Source organism: Lontra canadensis, unplaced genomic scaffold (assembly GCF_010015895.1).
Source record: "Lontra canadensis isolate GAN:19392208 unplaced genomic scaffold, GSC_riverotter_1.0 scaffold195, whole genome shotgun sequence".
Classification (NCBI taxonomy): domain Eukaryota; kingdom Metazoa; phylum Chordata; class Mammalia; order Carnivora; family Mustelidae; genus Lontra; species Lontra canadensis.
The window spans coordinates 38865-48516 of record NW_022631189.1 but is presented as its reverse complement, the minus strand read 5'-3'; the positions used below and the strand labels follow the sequence as shown (position 1 = coordinate 48516).

Here is a 9652-nt window from a genome sequence, read left to right as displayed (position 1 = left end):
AAAAAACCTACAACCAGGAATACTGGGCAAGGTTATCATTCAAAATTGAAAGGAAGATAAAAAGTTTCTCAGATAAACAAAAGCTAAAGGAGTTCATTACCACTAAATAGGCTTTATTATAAGAAGTATCAAAGGATGGGGTGTCTGGGTGGCTCAGTTAAGTGTCCAACTCTTGATTTCAGCTCAGGTCATGATCTCAGGGTTGTGAGATGGAGCCCCATTTTGGCCTCCATGCTGAGTGTGGAGCCTGCTGAAGATTCTCTCTCTCCCTCCCCTTCTACCTCTCCCCATTCCCACTCTCTCTCAAGGTTGGGGGTGGGGAATCAAAGGATTTCTTTAATTGGAAAAGGCCAAAACTAGAAAGAAGAAAATATATGAAAGAAAAAAAAAAAGCTCATCAGTAAGGCAAACACATAGTAAAAATAGTGGATCAACTACTTATAAAGCTAATATAAAGGTTAAAAAACAAAAGTAGTAAAAACAACTTTACAATAATGATACACACAATAAAAAATGTAAATATGAAATAAAAAACATAAAACATGGTGGATAAGGAATAAAAAAATAGTGCTTTTATAATGTGTTCCAACTTAAGCCACCACCAACTTAAAAGAGTACTAAATACATAGGTTGTTATATATGAAATATATATATATGTATATATATACACATATGTATATAAACTACAAGCCAAAAAACTATAATAGATACACAGAAAATAAAGAGAAAGAAATCCAAACATAACACTAAAGAAAATCATCAAATCACAAGGGAAGAGACAAGGCAAGAAGAAAGGAACAGAAAAGATCTACAGCTCTTTTGATCAGGTGCTGGCAGGATGAGCAAGTGTCGTGGTCTTCATACTTCCAGGAAGCTCAATATCCACCAAGAAGATTGGAAGTGGCATGATAAACAGTACAAGAAAGCCCATTTGAGCACAGCCCTGAAGGCTAACTCTTTTGGAAATATTTTCCATACGAAGAGAATTGTGCTAGAAAAAGTAGGGGATAAAGCCAAACAACCAAATTCTGCCATCAGGAAGTGTGTCAGGTCCAGCGGATCAAGAATGGCCTAAATAAATAAATAAATAAATAAATAAATAAATAAATATATCATAGCCTTTGTAATCATAGTTGTTTGAACTTTATTGAGGAAAATGACGAGGTTCTGGTTGATTGATTTGATCACAAAGGTCATGCTGTCAGTGACATTCCTGGCATTTGCTTTATGGTTGTCAAAGTAGCCAATGTCTCTCTTTTGGCCTTAAATGAAGGGAAGAAGGAAAGACCAAGATCATAAGTTTTAAAGGTGAAAACATGACAGTATTAAATTTTCATATATCAAAAAAAAAAGGAAAGAAAACTATAAAAGAGAAAAAAATTAACAAGCTAGAAATAAATACATACCTATAAATACTAATTTAAATGTAAATGGATTAAATGCTCTAATCAAAAGAAAGGGTGGGTGAATGGATTAAAATAAGAAGACAAGACCCATCTATATACTGCCTACAAGAGGCTCAGATCTCACTTCAGACCTAAAGACATACAGACTTAAAGTGAAGGGATAGAAGAAGATATTCTATGCAAATAGAAACAAAAAGAAAGCAATATGTATATCAAACAAAAAGGCATTATTTTTTTTATTTTTTAAGATTTTATTTTGAGAGAGAGAGTGAACATGAGCAGGGGGAGGAACAGAGGGAGAGTGAGAAGCAGACTCCCCGCTGGGCAGGGAGCCCACCATGGGGCTTGATCCCAGTACCCCAGGATCATGACCTGAGCCAGAAGGCAGGCACCCAACAGACTGAGCCACCCAGGTGCCCCAAAATAGACTTTAAAACAAAAGCTGTAAGAAGAGACAAAAGGAGTAATACAACAAGAAGATAAAATAATTATAAATATTTATGCATCCAACATAGGAGCACCTAAATATATAAAGCAAATATTAATAGACACAGAGGGAGAAATTAACAATAATACAATAATAATAGGGGACTTTAACACTCCACTTACATCAATGGATAGATCATCTAGATGGAAATTAAGAAACATTGGCCCTAAATGACACATTAGACTAGAAGGATGTAATAGATATATACAGAACATTGCATTGAAGACAGCACATGTGCTCAGGTGCGCATTAAACATTCTTCAGTATAGATTACATTTCAGGCCACAAAACAAGTCTCATTAGATTCAAGATTGAAATCATATCAAGCATATATTTTTTTATCACAATGGTATAGAAATCAATTACAAGAAGAAAACTGGGAATACAAATGCGGAGACTAAACAACATGCTACTAAACAATCAATGGGTCAATGAAAAAAAATCAAATAGGAAATTAAGAAAATATGTGACAAATGAAAATAAAAACGGAACATTCCAAAATCTGTAGGACACAAAAGCAGTTCTAAGAGGAAATTTTATTAGTGATACAGGCCAACCTCAAGAACAAGAAAAGTTTCAAGTAAACAACCTAACCTTAAACCTAAAAAGAACTAGAGAAAGAAGAACAAAGTTAGTAGAAGGAAGGAAGTAATAAAGATCAGAGTAGAAATAAATGAAATAGAAACTAAAAGAACAGTAGGTAAGATCAATGAAATTAAAAACTGGTTCTTTAAAAAATAAAATTGAGGAAACTTTAGCCAAATTCATCAACAGAAACAGAGAAAGGACTCAAGTAAATGAAGTCAGAAATGGAAGCAGAGAAGTTGCAATTGATAGCATAGATATGTGAAAGCTCATAAGAGATTACTAAAACAATTATATGCCAACAAATTGGACAACCTAGAAGAAATGGATAAATTACTAGAAACAGGACCTTCTGAGACTGAATCAGGAAGAAATAGAAAATATGAACAGACCAGTCACTCTTCATGAAATTGAATCAGTTATTAAAAGCCCAGGATCAAACAGCTTCACTGGTGAAATCTACCTAATATTTAAAGAAGAGTTAATACCTATTCTTCTCAAACTGTTCCAAATAATGGAAGAGAAAGATCCTGTATGTTCATAGAGGCAAGAATTCTCAAAAAAGATTAGCAAACCAAATTCAACATTATATTGAAGGGATCATACACCATGATTGAGTGGGATCTATTCCAGTGAGTCAAGGGTGGTTGAACATCTGCAAGTCAATGTCATACATCACATTAACAAACCAAAGGATAAGAATCATGATCATCTCAACAGAAGCAGAATCCATTTAACAAAACTAAGTATCCATTAATGATGAAAACTCTCAACAAAGTGGATATGGGGGGAATATACCTCAACACAATAAAGGCCATATATGAAAAACCCACAGCTAGTGTCACACTCGGAGAAAAACTGAAAGCTTTTCCTCAAAGGTCAGGAACAAGACAAGGATGTTCACTCTTCCACTTTTATTCAACATGGTATTGGAAGTCTTAGCCACAGCAACTCAGCAAGGAAAAGAAATAAAAGGCATCCAAATTGGAAAGGAAGAAGGAAAACTATTTGCAATAGCATGATACTATATATAGAAAACCCTCAGGACTCCATGAAAAAAAACTATTAGAACTAATAAACGAAATTCAGTAAGGTTGTAGGATATAAATCAGTATACAAAATATGTTGCATTTCTAATACACTAATAGCTATCAAAAAGAGAAGTTAAGAAAGCAATCCCATTTGCAGTTTCATCAAAAAGATCTAGGAATAAGTTTAACCAAGAAGGTGAAAGACTGTGAGATGTTGATGAAAGAAATTAAAGATGATAGAAATAAATGGAAAGAAATTCCATGCTCATGGGGTGGAAGACTTTATAAATTTATATTATATATAATATTTGTTTGATTTAATACTAATATATAAATTATATATAATATTCATATACATATGAATATTGCTTCTCCATAAAAAAGAATGAAATCTTTCTACTCATAATAACATGGATAGACCTAGATGGTATTACACTAAGGGAAATAAGTGGGACAGAGAAATACAAATACTGGATGATTTCACTTACATACGCAATACAAAAAGCAAAACAAATAAACAAATAAAACAGATAGTTCTAGATAGAGAATAAGTTGAAGGTTACCAGCGGGGAGGCAGACAGGCGATCGATAATGAGGTTCAATCATCCAGACAGGGTTATATTATATAGGATAGGGAATATAGTCAGTAATATTGCAACAACTTTGCATGGTGTTAGAAGGTAACTAGACTTATTGTGGTGACCATTTTGTGATGTATATATCTACGAAATCACTATGTTGTACACTTGAAACAAATTCAATATCATATGTCAATTATTCTTTGAAAAAAGAATACAAAGTAATGCTATTAATGCATTGATTTTGGTGCTGATACCTGGCAAAAACTGTGACTGATTTAATCAAATCACAATTAATACCCTTTATTCCTGTCATGATCTTCACCTTTCTGCATTAGATATCTTTTTTCACCACCGTTGTACAACAGGTTCTGTGAGGAAAAGAAACATAGTGCATATCTGATTCCAAATGGCAATTATGTATATTTCTACATACCTGGGATACTAAATGCCTTTTAACTTCCTAAAGTGACCCTTTGATGTACTTCAGAAAAGAGCACAGCTGTCACATGGGCAGTCAGTATGCGAGAATCCGCCCTAGCCCTCTGTGTGATTTTCACTAATGGCTCTCAGGAACCCTGCTATAGCCTGGAAAGCATTTCAGAAATTCGTGAGTGTTTTCGGTTGTTGCAATCATTACGCGTTGGAGGTACTCCTGGCTTTGTGAAGCAGAGGCTAGAGATGTTAGCCTGCAATGTCAGGCATGTTCCCATGTGAACAAGAATTGACTGATAATTCCAAGTGACTTTATATATCTCTCAGAATATCCAAGTCAGTGAAAAAAGTAGTGAACCAGACCTAAATATTATTCATAATTTATAATTACCTAAGCCAGACCTGAATCCTTCTAACACGTAAATGCAAAATTTTTGCACAGTTCTAATATACACTGATTTTTCCAGAATGTAGCAGCTTTGTACATCAGGTAAGACCATATTCTATTTTCTTTACAACTTTACCAAACAATGTTCGCAATTTTGAAAAAATCAGCCTATCCGATTGCCATGGTGCCCTGAAGTCACCCTGAAACTCACCTGTATCTGTCTACACTAGCATCTTCATATTCTCAGCAAATCTCTCATTATCTTCTCCACCATAGTCAAGCTCAAGCATTTAACTACTAAAATGTGTATTTGTTTATATGAATTATTTTCTTTAGTTTCTCCTTTTATCCAGGGTATGGGATTACATTGACTTTTATCAAATTTAAAATTTTTAAAATTTAAAATTTTACAATTTTTAAATTTTATTAAATTTTTATTAAATTATGCACATAAGCAGGCTATCTGTGACTATCATTTCAGAATTTGACATGAGGAGATAAAAAAACATTGTCATTAAAAGGGAGCACTGGCCCTGACAGTGTTGAGCACCACTCAGTTCTAAGAAGTCATCTGAGATATTCATGGGCATAACTGGGGATCTCACTGTGATCCACACATTTTTCAATAAGTTGATTATCACTGTGCTTCCTTCCTTGGCCTTGTTACAGTATTGGCAGAAGCAACAGTTATCTGCAAAACTGCAGGCTCAATATCCTATATTTTTCAATTACTCAAAAAAAATGTAAGCACTGAAAATGTTTCAAACGCATTCATGCAATGCCAAAAAATAATCTCATATATGAGTTGTGGCACATATTACATATCATGCTTTAGGAAACACAGGACTTTCCATTCTCATGATATAGAAGAATGCTCACAGATATTAGTGCAAAAGTTAGTACCAATATTTCTTTTAAGATTTTATTTATTTATTTGAGAGAGAGAGAGAGAGCACAAGCAGGGGGACCAGCAGAGGGAGAGAGGGAGATGGAGAAGCAGGCTCCCTGCTGAACAGGGACCCGGATGTGGGGCTTGATTCCAGGACCCTGGGATCACTACCTGAGCTAAAGGCAGACACCTAACCAACTAAGCCACCCAGGTGCCCCAAGTAGGTACCATTTTTAATAAATACACATACTGGGGAAAATTCGAAAGGTCCACGCCAAATTATCAACAGTGGTTATCTCAGAATGGGAGATGATGTGTGATTCAATTCTTACTTGTTTACCTTTTCTAAATGTTTTAGAACGGATGTATGTTCTTAAATGAAGAAAAAAGGCTATTTGAATTATACATATTTAGTAGATAAAATTGGAGGGAGCTATGGAACATTTATATTCATATATACATCTCTGTAGTGTTGCTTCTGTAGTGAAATCAGTGTACAACATACATTTTTCTATTTCTTTTTATTTATTTATTACCCAAACATTTACATTATCAAATTCCTCTTATTGCACAAAATGGAAAGACCTATAGAGCTAGCAGAGATTCATTAGAAGAATCATATAGTGAACCAACAATTTCCCTACTTTCATCAGTATTTTTGTAGTCCATGGATTAAATGAATAATTTCCAAAACTTAGTTTAAAAGTCACCTTTCTTAGAACAAAAGATTCTCATGGTAGGATATGGATTGACTTTCTTTTTCTTGAACTGATCTCCTTTTGGTTATCTCAGGAAAAAATAATCACATCCTCACTTGTGTTTTATGTTGTCTGAGCATATAGTTAATACTTTACCTTCTGCAAATGTAAGGACTACATCAGTTCTTTTGTGTAGGGTTCTATAATGAAACACACACGACAACTGGGCAAGAGGTAAGCAAAGCCTCAGAGACAGAGCCCACAAAGGTTTCAGGTCCCTTAGACAGTGGGGGAATGAGGGAAAACCTCTGCAAGCAGGCGTTCTTCACACTAAATAAATTATAGATGGAAGTCAGAGTTCAAAGTTTCTTGCTCAGTTGTGGGGGAGAATTTTGTGGGGAGTGGGGTGGGAAATACTCCTTTTCAACACTTAAATTCCACTTCAAGCCAGAAGTTTTCAAATTGTGGGCTACAGACCACCTAGATCAGAACAACCTGCTTTATTTTTTAAAAAAATTAATGTGGATTCCCACGTAACTCCCTGGTTTTACTGCCACTGAATTTTAAGAGCTGGATTAGGGAACCCATGCTGAAGCAAACCCTCCAGGCGATTCTACCGTGCAGAAATGTTTGAGAACAATGTAGGCCAGAGGTTCCCAAACTTCAGAGCAGCACATCAGAGTGTCTGGAGGATTTGTTAAAACACAGATTGCTTACCCCCACCTTCAGGTTTCTGGTTCTGGAGGCCTAGGAGAGGCCCAGGACTTTATGTTTTTAACAAGTTCCCACATAATGATGGAGCAAATGGTTGGGACTACACTTTGAAAACCCTTGTGCTCGGCCCAAGAAACCAGGGAGATTCTACAAGCATTTCCAAAGACCTGGGAAATGCAATTTGAGACTTGAGTATTTTTATTAAAGACTTGGAAAAGAATTTGTTGAGAAAGTTTGTCCCTACTCTGGTTTTTATTTTCTTTAGTATTTTTTCTTCCACAAATAATTCTTTTTCCACTGAAATGCTTGCAATCTATGTCCATCCATTCAGGATTCTCCAAGGCTAATAATAAACAGCATCAATTTCCTTCATTTTGCACCTTTTATATTTGAGAATGAGCACAACTGATGCTTGATTTTTCAGATGCCTGCATTAATTTGATTTCAGTGACCCACGGAACGCTGATGTTAGCATACCAACAATTACCAGAGTTAAAGCTACAAAATAGGGAAGGGATATGAGCAGCCTATGTGTGCGATTTTAAATAAGTCTTCGTGGACTGTCCTTTAAAGGATATTATGAGAATTCAACATAAACCCACAAAAGCAAATCTAAAGCTATGCCTTTTCCCAAGCCAAGGTACTTATGCTAAATAAAAATATAAGCATGCCTGGAAAATCAGAAAGCTATATATTGCTAATGTTTGTTCCCATGAGACCCACCTCATGTACTCATAGAATCATAATATTTTTTCAAAACAAAGGTAGTACTGAACACCCTAACATAATTCATTTTTAAGCAGTGCTGATGACATTTGTAAAAGAAAATGTCAGCCAAACTGCAATAAAACATTTCCTGCCCAATAAAAGTAGTTTGGGTTGAGTGCTTTAAAATTTTTGGCTTTGGGAGATTAAAATAATAAGTGAATTACAGATCCAAAAAATACAATGCTAACTTTATTACCAGATAGAGTTTATTCTGCATTGTAACCAAAGTCTCAGGGACTTCTCAGTTTTAAGTACTAGAAGGTTGGCTCCTCCCTGAAGAACAGAAAGTTATATAGAGGGCCAATAAGAAACATTTTAGGAAATAAAAAAAAAAATACTTGTATTTCCAGCAGAGTTATTAACACTATCATTTTAGGAGTTAAATCCTGAATTCAGATTCTTTCCCAGTTTCCTCATCTATAAAGTGGAAATAATGATACATGCTTTGCAGGAGTGTTGCAAAGAAGAAATGAGATGGTGAATAATTTACTAAGCACGTTGGAAGTTCTCAATGATAAATCAGTTTGATTTTGACTCTTACTAGCTTTGTTATTAGAGAGGAAAACTATACATTATGGATTTAAAGGAAAAAGAGATCAGATATGCTTGGGAGACTAAAGAAAGACTTTAGTCAGTATGTGGGCTTTGTGAAGAGCCTTAAAGAATGCATTGTATTTATTTAGGGCAAGATGGAGGAGCTGTGTCTTTCTATAATCCTGGCACACAGACCCTTATCCTGCCAGTGTAACTTCCTTAAGGGACATGGGCAGAGATGGAAACTTTGTATACGTTAAAATTTACAATTTGCATTAAAATTTAATTTATAATTCACAATACTTATTGTACCTAGTCAACTCACTTATTCAATAAATTCTTATTTCTCTCTTTGATTTGAAACAAGGCAATACTTGTTGAGGTGCCCTAATTTAATAGTCAAAAAAGCAAGTAAAGGATATTTTGAGTAAGTGTTATTGTGAAATAATTTCAAAAGAGCATACTTGTTATTAATGACAAGCAGTGTATTATGCACTTTTTGGCTTGTCATCCTGACTATGGAGTACATGTTGTAAAGGAAGAAAAGTGGGTAATTATATTTCACATGAACATCAAATTGAGTGTTCCTTCCTTGTAGTTTTGTAAAGTAGAATTGTGGCAAGATTGTCCCTAGTTAATGCCAGGAAAAATGGAAAATAAATGTCTTTTTAAAAAATGTCTCTTATATAAACAAGTAAAACCTGCTAAAGTGGTTTGCAGTCATTGAACATAGGTCAATTCCCATTAAAACAAACTTCATGGGTAAGTCTGAATTATTTTGTTGTGTTGGTATTTTGTTTGTATCAAATATTGTTTAGCATGAAATTAAATATATAAAGCTTGTATCAGAGCAAAATAAATATCAATGTTATTATTATTAAACCATTATTGGCAAACAATTTTCGCAGTTAAAAAGTTTTAATTCTACTTTTGTTCATCTTACAGGTGCAAACTTATAGCTCAAAAGATGAACAAGTGCTTTTAAAATCTTATTCTATAAATATAGTAGTTAATTTTTCCCTTAGATGCCTATTTTAATAATTGCTTTCAAGATATCTATCAGAAAACCACAATTGAGATTGTGTCATTAAGATTTGTGTATTCTGCATTAAAATGATCTAAGAGGTTCTAATATTCAT

General features: G+C 34.3%; 1 pseudogene; it reads left to right on the top strand.

The window, feature by feature from the left end:
• Window positions 1-838: 838 nt before the first annotated feature.
• On the top strand, window positions 839-1299 carry LOC116861372 (annotated as a pseudogene).
• The last annotated feature ends 8353 nt before the right edge of the window (window positions 1300-9652 follow it).